The following is a 16,470-nucleotide window of genomic DNA, read 5'->3' as shown; positions in this document are numbered from 1 at the left end:
CCCAAGGACTCCTCCCAAGGTGTAACCAGGACCAACTGAGGACCCAGGATCTCCAGACCTCTCAAATGCACAAGATTTATATATGTCCAAGCCTACATGTCTTTCTCAAGATCAATGTTCAGACACCTATGATCAGGCAAAGCAACTAAATTTAAGAGGTTAAGCTAGATGCCCAAACCTGAGCTCATCAAATTGAGGCCCCTGGTTCTACCTGCCACATGGAAGCAGTCACCAAACTGCCAGAATGAAGAGTCAATCCTTCCATACCCCTCTTAGGAAACCCCTAAAATTATATCATGCCACATGGAGAGTTAAAGGAAGAGGACAGATAGGGATGAAGTTACTCCCTTTTAAATTTTGTATTTTATTTTATATAAAATTTTAAAAATTTATTTGTAACACTCATTTTCAAAAAATCAAGTTCCAAATTCTCTCCCTCCCTCCCACTTCTCCCCCACCCATTGAGAAGTCAAGGAATATAATATCAATTATATATGTGTCATGCAAAACATATTTCATATTAGCCATGTTGTAAAAAAAATAAAAATAAAAAGCAAGAAACATAAAGAAAGTGAAAAAAGTATGATTCAAGCTGTACTCAGAGTTCATAGTTCTCACCCTGGAAGTGGATTGCATTTTTCATCATGGGTCCTTTGGAATTGTCTTGGATAATTGTGTTGATCAGAGTAGCTAAGTCTTTCACAGTTGATCATTCTTACAATATTGCTGTTATTGTATACAGTGTTCTCTGGTTTTGCTCACTTCACTTTGCATCAGTTCATACAAGTCTTCCCAGGTTTTTCTGAAACCATCTTGCACATAATTTCTTCTAGCACAATATTCCATCACAATCATAATCACATCTTGTTCAGCCATTCCCCAATTGGTGAGCATCTCCTCAATTTTCAGTTCTTTGCCACTACAGAAAAGAGCTGTTATAAATATTTTTGTACCTATAGATTCTTTTCCCTTTTCTTTGATCTCTTTGGGATACAGATCTAGTGGCATTGCTGGTTCAAAGGGTATGCATAGTCATATAGCTCTTTGGGCATAGTTCCAAATCGTTCTCCAGAATGGTTAGACCAGTTCACAATTCCACCAATAGTACACTAGTGTATTTATTTTGCCACATCCCCTCCAGCATTTATCATTTTCCTTTTCTGTCATGTTGGCCAATCTGATAGGTGTGAAGTGGTACCAATTTTGACAATAATAAGAAATTTTGGAAGAGAAGATTTAGGGGAAAAGATAATGTGCTCTGTTTTGGACATTTTGGATTTAAGATGTCTATGGGACATCAAGTTCTAGAGATTAGAACTCAGGAGAGAGATTAGGGCTGGATATATAGATCCAGGAATCACCTGCATAGAGATGAAAAGTGAATCCACAGGAACTGATGAGATCACTAAGCAAGATAGCATAAAAGTACAAGAGCAAAGGGCCCAGGACAGCCTCATGATCATTGGGTGTGGCCTGCATGAGGATTCGGCTAAGGAGACTAAGAAGGAGTGGTTAGACAGATAGAAAGAAAACCAGGAAAGAGCAGTATCACAAAAACGTAGACAGGAGAAATTATACAGGAGGAGAATACAATCAAAAGTGTCAAAGGCTGAATCAAAGAGTACGTATAATTTAGTGGCTTTGACAGCATATTTTCAAGTTGTTTCATATTATACCAATAATGCATTAGTATGTCTGTTTTCCCACTTCTTCTACAACAATAATTTTCTTTTTTTTTCTCATCCTTGCCAATCTGATGAATATGAAGTGGGACTCAGTTGTTTTAATTCCCATTTCTCTTATTGTTAGTAAACATTTTTCCATGTAATTAAAAAAAACTTAATTTAGTTTAATTTTGAACTTAAGAAATAAAACAAGCATTTCATGACAAAGTAGAATAGAAAAAAAGGGGATTGCATGTGAAACTGAAAATCTATTATGTACAACTTGTTTTTCCTTTTAAATATATAATAATCACGTAATTTCTTTCCCCCCCCCATGGCTATCATTAGATATAAATATATGTGTGTGTGTGTGTATACATATACATATACATATACATATATATATATATATATATATGTAAAACCATAGCATACATACTTTTATTTATCAGTTTTTTCTCTGCATGCAGATAGCATCTTCTTTCATAGGTCCTTTATAGTTTATTTGGGTATTTATAATAGTCAAAATGACTTAGACACTTGAAGTTGTTCTTAAAACAATATTGTTTTTACTGGATACAATATTCTCTTGGTTCTGCTCATTTTGCTCTTCATTATTTCATGCAAGTCTTTCCATGTTTATCTAAAATCATCAAGCTCATCATTTCTTATAGCATAGTAGTATTCCTTCATGATCATATACCACAACTTGTTTAGCCATTCACCAATTGTCAGGCATCCCCACAATTTCCAGTTCTTTGCCACCACAAAGAAAGCTGCTATAAACATTTTAGAACATATAGGTTCTTTTCTTTTTTTTCTAATCATCTTGGGAAACAGACCTAATAGTGGTATTGCTGGGTCAAAGAGTATAGGCAGTTTAATAACTCTTTGGGCATAATTCCAGATTGCTCTCCAAAATGGCTGGACTTGTTCACAGTTCCACCAAAGGTAAATTAATGTCTCAATTTTTCCATATCCCCACCAACATTTGTCATTTTCTTCTTCTATCATTTTAGCCAATCTGATAGGTATAAAATGATGTCTCAGGGTTGTTTTAATTTGCATTTCTCTAAACAATAATGATTTAGAGCATTTTTTCATATGATCATCTGTTTTGATTTCTTCATCAGAAAACTGCCTGTTTATATCGTTTGACCATTTATCAATTGGAGAATGACTCAGATTCTCATAGATTTGACAAAGTTCTTTCTATATTTGAGATATGAGACATTTATGTTAAGAAACTATCTATAAAAATTTTCCCCCAGTCTTCTGCTTTCCTTCTGATCTTTGCTACATTGGTTTTATTTGTACAAAACCTTTCTAGTTTAATGTAATCAAAATTATCCATTTTATATCTCACAATGCTCCCTATCTCTTGTTTATTCATAAATTGTTTGCCAATTCATAAGTGTGATTAAGTAATAGGTTCCGTGTTCTTCAAATTTTCTTGTAATATCTCCCTTTATATCTAGGTCATGTATCTACTTTGACCTTATCTTGGTAAATGGTATAAGATATTGGTCTATGTACGCCCACTTTCTGACAGACTGCTTTCCAGCTTTCCCAACAATTTTTACCAAATAATGAATTCTTATCCCCAAAACTTAAATCTTTACACTTGTCACACAGAAGGTTACTATAGTCATTTGCTGCTGTAAATTGTATGTCTACTCTGTTCTACTGATCTGCCTTTCTATTTCTTAACCAGTACCAGATAGTTTTGATAATTACTGCCTCATAATATAGTTTAAGATCTAGTACTGCTAAACCTCCTACCTTTACATTTTTTTCATTAGTTCTTTTGATATTCTTAACCTTTTGTTTTTCCAAATGAATTTTATTTTTTTCTAGCTCAATAAAACAATTTTTTGGTAGTTTGATTGGTATGGCATTGAATAAGTAAATTAACTTAGGTAGAACTCTCATTTTCATTATATTGGCCTTGTCTACTCATGAATAATTAATATGTCTCCAATTATTTAAATCTGATTTTATTTATATAAAAAATTTTTTAATTTTGTTCACATAGTTTCTGGGTCTCTTTCGGCAGGTGAACATCCAGGTATTTTATATTGTCTAAAGTTATTTTAAATGGGGTTTCTCTTTCTATCTCTTTTTGCATGATTTTTTGTTAGTGATATGTAGGAATGCTAATGATTTTTGTGGGTTTACTTTATATTCTGGTACTTTGCTAAAATTATTGTTTCAATTGACTTTTTAGTTGAATCTTTAGGATTTTCCAAGTATATCATCCTATCATCTGAAAAAAGGAGATAGTTTTATTACCTCATTGCCCTGATTCCTTTGATTTCTTTTTCTTCTCCTATTTCTACTACTAGGATTTCCAATACAATATTGAATAATATTGGTGACAGTGGGCATCCTTGTTTCATACCTGATCTTACTGAGAAGGCTTCTAGCTTATTATCCCCATTACAAATAATGCTTGCTGCTGATTTTAGGTAAATGTTTCTTATCAACTTAAGGAAAAATCCGTTTATACCTCTACTTTCAGGTTTGTTGTTGGTTTTTTTAATAGGAATGTGTTGTAATTTATCAAAAGTCTTTTCTGCATCTATTGATATAATCATATGATTTTTGTTACTTTTATTATTGATATAGCCAATTACATTAATAGTTTTCCTTATGTTAAGCCATCCCTGCATTCCTGGTATAAATTCCACTTGGTCACAATGTACAATCTTTGTAATATATTGTTGTAAAATCCAGAATTTTATTCAGGATTTTTCCAGCTATATTCAATAAAGAAATTGGTCTATAATTTTCTTTCTCTCTTTTTACTCTTCCTGGCTTAGTTATCAATATCATATTTGTTCCATAAAAGGAATTTGGTAGGACCCCTTCTTTACCTATTATTCCAAATAATTTATTTAATATTGGAATTAGTTGGTTTTTAAATGTTTGTAAATCCATCTGGTCCTGGTGGTTTTTTTTCTTAGGAAGCTCATTTATGGCCTATTCAATTTCTTTTTCTAAAACAGGTCTATTTAGATATTCTATTTCCTCTTCTCTAATCTAGGCAGTTAAATTTTTTGCAAATATTCATCCATTTCACTTAAATTGCTAAATTTATTGCCATATAATTGGGCAAAATAACTCCCTACAATTGCTTTGATTTCCTCTTTGTTAGTGGTATATTTACTTTATTCATTTTTAATAGCAATGCTTTGGTTTTCTTCTCTTTTAAAATCATATTAACTAATGATTTATCTATTTTTTTCATAAAATAATCTCCTGGTTTTATTTATTAATTCAATGATTTTCTTAAACTCAATTTTATTAATCTCACCTTTAATTTTTAGGATTTCCAATTTAATGTTTAATTTGGGGATTTTTAGTTTTTCTTTTTCTAGTTTTTTAAATTGCATACCCAATTCATTGGTCTGCTCTTTCACTATTTTATTGATGTAAGCATTTAGAGATATAAATATTCCTCTGATTACTGATTTTGCTGTGTCCCATAGGTTTTGATATGTTGTCTCATTATCATCATTCTATTTAATGAAATTATTGATTGTTTCTATGATTTCTTCTTTAACCCACTCATTCTATAAAATTAGGTTGTTTAGTCTCCAATTAGTTTTTATCCTACATTTCCATAGTTCCATGTTAAATGTAATTTTTATGATATTGCAATTTGAAAAGGATGCATTTAATATTTCTGCTTTTAACTATAAAAATTTTATGCCCTAACATATGGTCAATTTTTGCAAAGGTACTATGTACCACTGAGAAAAAGGTGTATTCCTTTCTATTCCCATTCAATTCTCTCCAGATATCAATCACATCTAGCTTATTTAAAATTCTATTCACTTCTTTCTTATTTAATTTTTGGTTTGAATTATCTAGTTCTGAGAGGGGAAGATTAAAGTCCCCTGCTATTATAGTACTACTGTCTATTTCCACCTGTAATTCATTAAATTTTTCTTTTAAAAATTTAGATGCTATAGTATATGGTGCATATAGGTTCAGTATTGATATTGCTTCATTGTCTATGGTACCTTTTATCATAATGTAGTTTCAGTTTATCTCTTTTAATTAAATGTATTTTAGCTTTAACTTTGTCTGAGATCATGACTGCTACTCCTGCTTTTTTTTTTACATCAGCTGAAGCATAAAAGATTCTTCTTCAGTCCTTTATTTTTTAACTCTGTGTGTATCTCTTATTTTTAAATGTGTTTCTTGTAAACAACATATTGTCAGATTCTGATTTTTAAACCATTCTGCTACCAGTTTCCTTTTTATGGGTGAGTTCTTCCCATTCACATTCAAAGTTATAATTACTATTTGTGTATTTCCCTCCATCCAATTTTTCATTATTGTCCTTCTCAGCCTCTCTTTTTACCCTATCCCTCTTCATGCACCTAATTTACTCCTAACCACTACCTCCCTAATCCACACCCTTTAAAAAAATCCCTTCCTTATCCCCTCCCTTTACTCTCCTATTCCTTATTCTATCCACCCCTCTGTGTTCCTCCCTAATCCTCTTCCTCCACTCTCCTAAATCTTAATCTACACACCCTTTTCAAAGTCCCTCCATTATCCTGTCCCCTTGCACTCATTTCTTTATAAATTTTATACCCTTCTAATGTACATGTTGTTTCCTCTTTCACTCAGATCAGATGAAATAAGGTTTCAGCACTACCAACACTTCACTCCCACCTTTTTCCTCTGTATCAGTTAGTCCTTTCCACGCCTCATTTGTATGAGATAATTACTCCTTTTTACCTTTTGCTACCCAGTTTTGTTTTTTTAGAAACACCTCATCATACTCAACTCAGCCCCAACCTTTCTTTCAAACTACCCAAGCAATAATGACAGTCTTAAGAATTCTGATAACATTGTCACATATAAGAAGTTAACAGTTTGACCTTATTGAGTCTCTTATAATAGGTTGCTAATGTTTACCTCATATTTCTCCTGGATATTATATGACAAATTTTCCACTGCGCTCTGGTGTTTTTGTTACAAATACCTGAAATTCTTTCAGTTTGTTAAATGTCCATTTTGTTGGTTGCTGCTCAGGATTACACTCAACTTTTCTGGGTAAGTTATTTTTGGTCACAACCCTAGCTCTTTTGCTCCTTGAAATACAATGTTTCAAGACCTATGGTCTTTCACTGTAGAAGCTATTAGGTCTTGTGTAATTCTGATTGTAGCTCTGAAATATTTAAATCGTTTTTTTTTACCTGTTGCTTGTAATATTTTCCCCTTAACCTGGCAGCTTTGAAACTGATATTCCTAAAAGTTTTCACATTAGGATCTCTTTCAGGTGGTGATCAGTGGATTTTTTTCTATTTCTACTTTCCACTCTTGTTCTAGAACTTCAGGACAATTTTCCTTAATAATTTCTTGTAATATTGTATCGAGATTTTTTTTATTGTAACTTTCAGGTAGTCCAACAATTCTTATATTGTCTCTCCTCAATCTGTTCTCCAGATCAATTATTTTTCTAATGACATGTTTCACATTCTCTTTTTTTTTTATTCTTTTGATTTGCTTTCTTATTTTGTGGTATCTTATAAAGTCATTCACTTCCCCTTGCCCAATTCTAGTTTTCAAGGAGTTATTTTCTTCCTTAAGTTCTTGGATTTCTTTTTCCAATTGATTGACTCTCTTTTCATAATTTTCTTGATTTTCTTGGATTGCTCTTATTTTTTTCCCACTGATTTCCCCTCAATCTTTCTTATTTGATTTTTGAAGTCCTTTTTAAGTTCTTACAAGAACTCTTTTTGGGCTTCTGACCATTTGACATTTCTCTTTGGGGTAGAAGTGGCTTTTTTTAACTTCATTATCTTCCTATGAATATGAACCCAGATCTTCTCTATCCCATAGTAGCTATCTATGGTTAGGTTCTTCCTCCTCTGCTTACTCATTTTTTAATTTTTGTTTTGTTTTATTTTTAGCAGCTTATTATTGTAATCAGGTTCTGATCCCAGGGTGTAGGGAATGGTACCCCAGGCCTCAGGTCCTTCTTACTGTTATTTTTTGAACTCTGTCCAGGGGCCCAAACCTCTGGCACTCCTCTTCACCCCCTAAGCCATAGCTAGGGCCCCCAGCCATGCTATCCTGCAAATACTCTTGCTCCCTGCCATCCTCCTGCTTCTGAAAAGTTCAGCTCTCTCCTCTGCCCTGGAACCAAAATCTGAGACTCTGCTCTTCTGCAAGGGCCAACAACCCACAGGGTCCCTGTCCTTCTGCTACCATATTCATGAGGTGTGTGCTCACTCCTTCTTGCTGCTGGCTGCAGCCAGGATCCTGTCTGGTCAGCATAGCTGTACCCGGCATTCTGAGATAGAAGAGGGTCCTTCAGTCTTCCCCTACTCAGCCATGGGACCCCCATACAGTCCATGAGATGAAAGTTCCTGAGGTGGAGGTTTCCCCCAGGGCTTGTTGTTTGTTGATTCAGCAGAGTCAGCCTGGAGGTGTTCGCACTTCAATCAGTCCAAACCTCTACCTCTAGAGGCCAAGTCTTTCCTGAGGTCCTCTCAAGTTATCTTAGGAGGACAACTGCTTTATCCCATTTTTGTTTATTTTTGCCTCTACTTTGAGACATTGTTCTGTTTTGTTTGTGGAGGAAATCTGGAGAGTCTGGAACCTTCTAACCTACTCTGCCTTTTTCCCAAAATACTCCCTCAGCTTCTTTTTATAAGTGTTTTCATGTAGTTGTTGATAATTCCTGCTTCTTCATTTGAGCATTGCAGCATTGCATAATCATATCATTTGACTATTCATCTATTACAGAATTGTTCTTTTTCTTATATATTTGAGTAAATTATTTATATTTTCTAGATATTCAACCTTTATCAGAGAAATCTGCTGTGAAAATTTTTCTCCATTATTTCCCTTCTCATCCCAATTGCATTTATTTTGCTTATACAAAATCTCTCCAATTTTGTCCAATCAAAATTGTTCATTTTATCTTCTATGATCACTTCTATCCCTTACTTAGTTAAGACTTCTCCTCTGGCCATAGATTTCCTCCTCCAATTAAAAAAAATAATGATACCTTTTATTTTGGTGACTTATCTATTTGGAATTGGCTGTGTTATATAAGATGTCACCTATTTCTGCTAGATTGCTTTCTGGTTTTTCCAGCAGTTTTTGTCAAAAAGAGGAATATTTATACTAATAGTTTGTGTCTTTGGTATTACTGAATACTATCCTTGTATGTTTGATTGAGTCTTTTCTGAGGCCTGGGTTTTCCTAATTCGAGGCACAGCACTCTTTCCACCATACCAACTACTTGATATTAATCAGGTTTTCTATTTTTTAACCAGTACTAAATTGTTCTGATGATTACTGCTTTATAGCATAGTTAAAAAACTGCTACTATTAGACCATTCGTTCCTACTTTTTCATTGTTTCTTTTGAAATTCTTTTTTTTTTTTTTGCTTTGCAATCAGGGTTAAGTGACTTGGCCAAGGTCACACAGCTAGTAAGTGTCATGTATTGTGTGTCTGAGACTGGATTTGAACTCAGGTCCTCCTGACTCCAAGGCCAGAGCTCTATCCACTGCACCACCTAGCTGCCCCATTTGAAATTCTTGATTTCTTCTTCCCCTATATAATTTTTTGTTGCGACCTTGTCTAGGTCTATGAAGCAATGTTTGGAAATTTAGTATGGCATTAAATCTGAAAATTTACTTACTTAGTACCATTATTTTTATCATATTGGCATGGCCCAACCATGGGCAGTTAATAGTTCTCCAGTTATTTATGTCTTCTTTTACTTCTGTAAAATCAGTCAAATCAACAAGCATTAAGTGCCACTATGTACCAGCAAATGTGTTAAGTGCTAGAGCATTTTGTAGTTTTATTCATATAAGTCCTGAATATATCTTGGTATATCAGAATTGGATAGAGCACTGTACTTAAGAGTCAGGAAGACCTGAGTTTAAATCCTGTCTCGGATACTAACTCGCTATGAGACCCTGGGCAACTCGCTTAACCTCTTTCAGTTTCAGTTTCCTCATCTGTAAAATAGGGACCTCCCAGAGTTGTTGTGAGGATAAAATGAGATAACATTTGTAAAGCACTTAGCAAACCTTAAAATCGTGTGTGTGTGTGTGTGTGTGTGTGTGTATACACATATGCATATATATATGTATATATGTATGTATGCTGACTGCTATTAAGTGGACTCCCTGATATTTTATGTATTTTATATATTATATACATATTATAAATGGAATTTCTCTATCCCCTTTTGTTGGTTTTTGTTAATAACATATAGAAAAGATGGTGATTTTGTGAGTTCATTTTATAGCCTATTTTACTGAAATTATCAATTGTTTCAATTGATTTGATGAATCATTAGACTTCTCTAAGTAAACTATCATATTACCTGAAAATAGTGATATATTTCTTTCCTGCTTGTCTTTGGTCCTATTCCTCATCCATGAGTCCCCTGCGTATATAGTTGGGAATTCTCCCCTCTGTGGCTGAAGATTTGGGAGACCAACCAGGAGGGGAGCAAAAGGATGGTTAAAGGGATATGCTTCTGTACATTAATCATTTATTTTTCCTTTTCATTTTATTCTATGTACGATAAACATCATGATGACAGTATGCTGTCTCTGTATCTATTAATATAATTGAACAAATCTGGGTGAACTAGGCATAGACAGCACTTTTCATATTTTAATTGTAGGAAAAGAAGACCCAATGTATAGCAAGGCCCACTTGTGGTGAGGGCTGTTGTTGCATGGCTCCAAGGGAGGCAGAATAGACATCTCTAGTCCTCTTCTCCTTCCATCTTTCTCCGAGGAAAATCTTCATTTCTGCTAGGAGGGGAAGGGGAAAGTTGGAGCCAGAGGCCACCACTCTGTTCTCAGAGGGAGGGGATACTGGGCTAGAATTATATCTACCTGTTCCCTTAAATATTATTAGTGTAGGGGATGTGATCACATTCAATCTAACTTCTGATTGCCTTTTCCTTTTGGGAAGGAAAGGGAACTCCTACCTCTATAGCCAAGGCTTGACCCCTTGCCCTAAAACCAATTTCACAAAGAACACATATAGCAAATAGCAAAGAAACCCATTTTTCGAATCATAGTGAGAAAGAAATCACAGAAATTATACATAGGAGAAAGTATACCCAACAAAACAGAGTGAACTGGGAGTGAGTTAATGCAGCTCAACTAGAAGAGAGAGTTCTAGATCTCACCCAAGGGAAAAACTCCCCAAAGCCTTTAGTGTGACAAGGTGGGGATGCAGACATGATGGAGGCTGCCAGCTCCTCTCACATTTTCCTAAAGTCTTTCCCTTCAGCAATGAGTAGAGTGGCCTCTTCTACCTTCTCTTTCAAAGCTAGAAGCTTAGAAGCATCCAAAGTAACTCACCTTTTGAAAAGTCCTGAAGATGATTTGAAGCTTGAAGAATCCCAAAGAGGACCGAGAAAGGCTGGAGCTCTTCCTATCAGTAGCCAACTCTTCCCTGACCTTCACACAGGACAGGGCTTTCATCTACCAATAAGGGCTCTATCAATGGGCTTCGAGTCAGGCATTACATTCCTGACCTTGGCTGAAAGACTTTGCAGTCCCTTTTAAATATCAGATGAGGCAAGTCCAAAACCTGTAAGTAAACAGCAGAAATACAAACATCAGTGCTTTAAAACAACAAGGGGAGCAGCTAGGTGGCACAGTGGATAGAGCACTGGCCCTGGAGTCAGGAGGACCTGAGTTCAAATCCAGCCTGAGACACATGATACTCATTAGCTGTGTGACCCTGGGCAAGTCACTTAACCCTGATTGCCTCACCAAAAACAAAACAAACAAACAAAAAAAACCAAGCCAAAAAAAAAAAGGAAGATTTTCCTGGCATCCCAGATAACCAATCTTAAGTACTCATTGAAACTAAAATAAAATAAATGCATACTAACAGTACTTGCAGACTATAGACATGGCACTATACAGAATATAATCCTCTGTGAGGATACTACAGTGACAACATGCCTAACTACATATAGCACATAACACATGCACATTTCAAAAGTACATGTATGTCCATAATACTTAGCAATCAATTAAAAGTAGTAAGCATGGTTAACTAACAAAGCAAAGCTAGCTAGCTGAAACTATATATATACACATACATATATATATATATATACACATACATATATATATATAATATATATATGTGTGTATATATATATATATAAATATATATATGTGTGTGTGTGTGTGTATATATATATATATATAATATATATATGTATGGGTTTTTTTAGGTAATTGGGGTTAAGTGACTTGCCCAGGGTCACACAGCTAGTAAGGGTCAAGTGTTTGATCTGAGGCCAGATTTGAACTCAGGTCCTCCTGACTTTAGGGCTGGTGTTCTATCCACTGTGTCCTCTAGCTGCCCCTAGCTGAAACAATATTAATAGGCCTATGTGTAAAATACAACTTAACTATAAGATGTAGCATCTACATATAATATTTAACTGACATTGCTATAGTATAAACAATATAAAACATAGTAAAATGAACATAACAGCAAAATAAAAACAAGCATACTTAAACATGCAGCAATTTACATGCAAAATATATGCAATTACAGGTAAGGCGCATTTCACTTGGGCAATCTCTAGCATTGTCACCTAGAGACATGTGTAACTACATCTTCGGGTTTACTTGTGACACCATAACTTAGCTTAGTGACTGGCCTAGTAGGCCTAGTTCTTCTGTCATTGACTGATTTTCTTCCTTCTGTACCTGAGCTAGTAGTTTACGTGAGCTGAGCATCAGCATCATTATAGACTTGTGCATCTACGCTTGAGTTGGCAGCCATGCCAGGTTGGCTATCAGTATTTTTTTACCTCTGTGAGTTGAATCTGTACCCTATGAGTCTCTGCAGTAATTTTGGGCCAGAAGGGAACTGCCTCTGGGTTTAGGTCTCCTGCTCTGTAATAATACACACATTTTCCTTCACCTTATGGATCACTTTCAGTGCCCATATGTGCATCAGAAGGTCTTTGTAAAGCTCATGGAAGTCCCTTTTCTCAGTCTTTTTCTAGGTGAGTAGCCATCAGTTCTCTCCTCTTGCTCATTAGAAAGTCCAACTAATTCTCCTATTAGCAATAAGTAGATACTGTGAATAGTCCTGATAGAGTCCCATCCATTCTTAGGGATTATTTTGTAGACCGGCAAGTTGCCCAGTCTCTCAGTTACTTTGCAAGGGTTAGCTCTCCATTGGTTGGCTAAACTGTGAGTACTTTGAATGATGACAGAAGTCTTTTCCTTGTCTTCCTCAGGCATAGAAATCTGGTAGTATTCACTACACAAGTCTAGACTAAAAACATCTAGCTGCCTAGCAAACAATTCAGGGCATCTTGTACCTGCAGCATAGTGTATTGTCCACTCTAGTCCTTTTGTTCAAAGTTAGGCAATCAAGACATCTTTCCATTTTTATTAGTCACTAGTACTATGAGTAATGCATAAGGGCTGCTAGATTCTACGATGATGCCATTAATCAACGTTTCTTTGAGATGATTTCAGGGGTCTTCAATCTTAGACAAAGAAATCCTCCTACATCTTTCTCTGAATGGTCAGAAATCAGTGAGCTAGACTCTGTGGGATGAACCTTAGTCACATCTCACATCCCACTCATGCAATGAGAATACACCTGTCCTCTTACTTAATTCTAGCCTCAACTTTCCACTCTTGTTGTACTGGGGAGTTCCCAAAGTAAAATACCTAGGATTCAGTGCAGATGATAAACAGTTGGGGTTTCTATATGTGGTGTTCATTGGAACTTCTTGCTTTTATCCTTTTGTAAGCCCCTGCACAGTCTGAAGTGAGCAGGTATTATATCCCAAGCTTGTCACTTTATGTATCCTGATCATCTTAGGTTACGTGACTGCAGCTCAGCACTGACGGTGCTATTATCCTGCTTTGCTTCTATGGCCCACACTTGAGAGGGCTTGGAACCTGCTGAGACTGAGCCCTGTGGATTATATTGATACTTGAAGCACAGGAGTACCTGTCTCAACTCAGACTTTGCGCATTTATTTCCATCAATAAAGAGAGAGTCCCATACTAATGGACTTTGGGACAGGGGTTATATAATATTTTGAGCAATATTCCATTACATTCTCTAACCTAGATCAGTATCAACCAGTGAGGAGTTAATCCAAGCTGTTTAGCAGTACAAAATTGTGGGGTGTGGGGGAGAAGCCCCATTAAAGTTTCATGCAGGCTGAGCACCTTCTGGTGAACAATGTGACAGCCTCTTAGGAAAGGACCATCTTGGACATGTACAGGAGAAAGTACTTTTCAAGGTCTGTGAGCTGGTGGCTCAAGTTAAGAGTGCCTCTTGGTGGGCCAATCAGATATGGAACATCCCTGATGGATAACACTCTCGCATTACATCTGCCTCTTGGAAACTCTGGTTTCCTGCAACTCAGCTCAAGCTCCACCTTCCACAAGAGACCTTCTTTCCACCTCCCCCCAGCTCTGGATCAGTAATATGTTCAAGTTCTAAAGAGAAAAAAAAAAAGAAAAATGGGAGGGGGAAAAAAAAGAAAAATTTTGGCAATGTGAGCCTTCCAATTAAATATATATTTAAATATATATAATAGAGAAAGAGACAGAGACAGAGAAACAGAGAGAGACAGACAGACAGAAACAGACAGACACAGAGAAAGAGACAGAGAGCACAAATATGATTTCATTTGATACTCACAACACCTCTGTAAGTTACATTTTGTTATCATCCCCATTTCACAGTTGAGAAAACTGAGTCAAACAGAAGTTAAGTGACTAGGTTCATATAACTAGTAAGAGTCTGAGGCTGGGTTTGAACCCAGGTCTCCCTGATTCCAGGCCTAGCACTCTATTCAATGTGCCACTTAGCTTGCCTCCTCCTCCCATTAGGAGGCAAACCTGAAAAAAAAAATCTTCAGATTCCCAAATAGCTCCAATATGTAAGGTGCAGGGAGCTAGGAAAGCTGAGGAATCAATCATCCACTAGCCAGAGTACCAGTATTCCTGAAAGAGTCCTAAATATATGCTCAGCTTTATCAAGGGGCCTGACCCTGGATCCTCTCAAAAGTGGCCAGTGCCCATGCTCGGACCCATCTCCCTTACTAAATTTATACATTTAAAAAATATATTCAGAATAATAGCGTTCATTAGACTGGTGGGCTTGCTTCTCATCACAAACATTCTCATTGGTGGTATCACTGAAGATATCATTCTTCATAATTCTTTTTTAACTACTAACCAAGATCAATATTTTATAACAGCTACAACAGAACAACCCCACTTCACATAAATGAAAGCTTACAAATGGGAGCAAATTCTGTATCATTTTGTTCGATGATTCAGAGAACTCTTCATTCACCTACAGGCAGAACATCAGATTTTTAGATGCAAACGCTTATTTCAATGTATAGTCTATTTACTACTGCTGTTCAGATGGAGCAAGCCTAAAGGGATCACATTTATATGCAACAATAGTGCTCCTTAACCATTTCTAACCATGAACTATGGTGATGTCATCACAAGGGTTGGGGGATACTGTCTCCACTTCCTGTTCAATACCCAGGCATGTGATTTGGAACCAGTTCAGGCCTGGAGAGGTTGGCCTCTAATGAGAAGATATTCCCTTTTCTCACACTCTTTGGTTCATTAAGTCCCCAACCCTGCCATTCAAAGGACAATTTTACTTAGGGCTAATGTCTAGGGTCTGCTTAAAAAGGAGGAAGTTGAAAAGGTATTCAATGTATAATATGAATCAGGGATAGGACAGATAATGTGTTTCTACACATACATGGAATGCTAAACACAGAACACTAGACAAGCACACATTCAAAAAAAACCAACAACTTAAACCAGGATTCATTAACAACTTAAAATTACAGTTACTATTTGTGGGGAGAATAATATTTAAACTTCATCAGGAAGTAATGTAGTTTGTGGGATTCTTGATTAAGCATTTTATACTTCATCTTGGCTCTGCATCATGATTCTATTTTACAAACTTAAATTGTCTTTGAACTTTGTACTCAGCCACTTTTTCCTTCAAGAGCTCCTGGGGCTACAACCAACAGTTCTTATGAGATTCATGATCTTTGGACCTGTTGAACTCACAAAATTCCATCTAAATCTGGACACATCTGCTACAACAACCTTGCTGGATAGTCTAATCAAGAAAGAACAGAAAGCACAAAAGATAGATGAGAACCCAGGGGCAAATTAATTGATTAGTTGAGGCCACATGCCAACTGGGGAGTAATGGTAGGGTGGAAGAATGTACTGCCTTGCCGCTCCCCGCTTTTACACAAGTCTGGACAGAGAATGCGTTACTTCCCACATGGAAGAATTAGAGCCAAGACTAAGGTGAGAGGGAGGGTTGCTCCCTTTTGTACATGCAGAGTTATCATCTCTTCTTGCTCTGCAGCTAAGGGACTCATCTCACAGCACAAGCTCTTAAACAATGAGTCATATAGGCCCTGTAGCAGGCCCTCAAAGCTTCCAAGTGTATACGGGAAAGGCAGCTCTGAGCGTATCCATCATTACACAATCATATTTAGAAATATATAGGTCTTTAAAATAAAATGAGAATTGTTTCTGTAGTCAGGTTACATGATTAATAAATAGTTCTTTACTTTCTTATATTTCACTTGCAGGGCAAATATTTTTAAGCTGGGAAAATGTCAAAACATTATTTAGTACATTATTCAATGTTATTTTTTTCATAAACACAGTCACTATATTTTTGAGTCAGAGTATGAATTTGAAGACTGAGTTAATTTATTTAGATTACTAAGTTTA

General features: G+C 35.9%; 1 long non-coding RNA gene across 3 annotated transcripts in view; it reads right to left on the bottom strand.

The window, feature by feature from the left end:
- Nucleotides 1-459: 459 nt before the first annotated feature.
- The window catches only part of LOC110214221 (uncharacterized), a 29,617-nt gene continuing 13,606 nt past the window's right edge, over nucleotides 460-16,470 (bottom strand). The window contains exons 3-4 of one of the 3 annotated variants that reach the window (XR_013486368.1): nucleotides 11,035-11,266; nucleotides 460-919 (exon numbers count right to left, since the gene is read on the bottom strand). This is a non-coding gene — a long non-coding RNA (uncharacterized LOC110214221). Of the gene's footprint in view, nucleotides 920-10,207; nucleotides 10,477-11,034; nucleotides 11,267-16,470 lie in introns of those variants that run through there. The other 2 variants (XR_002326230.2, XR_002326231.2) reach the window with 2 other exon arrangements.

This window comes from Phascolarctos cinereus, unplaced genomic scaffold, assembly GCF_003287225.1.
Source record: "Phascolarctos cinereus isolate Bilbo 61053 unplaced genomic scaffold, phaCin_HiC Scaffold_4;HRSCAF=312, whole genome shotgun sequence".
NCBI lineage: Eukaryota > Metazoa > Chordata > Mammalia > Diprotodontia > Phascolarctidae > Phascolarctos > Phascolarctos cinereus.
The sequence above is the reverse complement of the archived record's forward strand: the minus strand, read 5'-3'. Positions and strand labels throughout refer to the sequence as shown.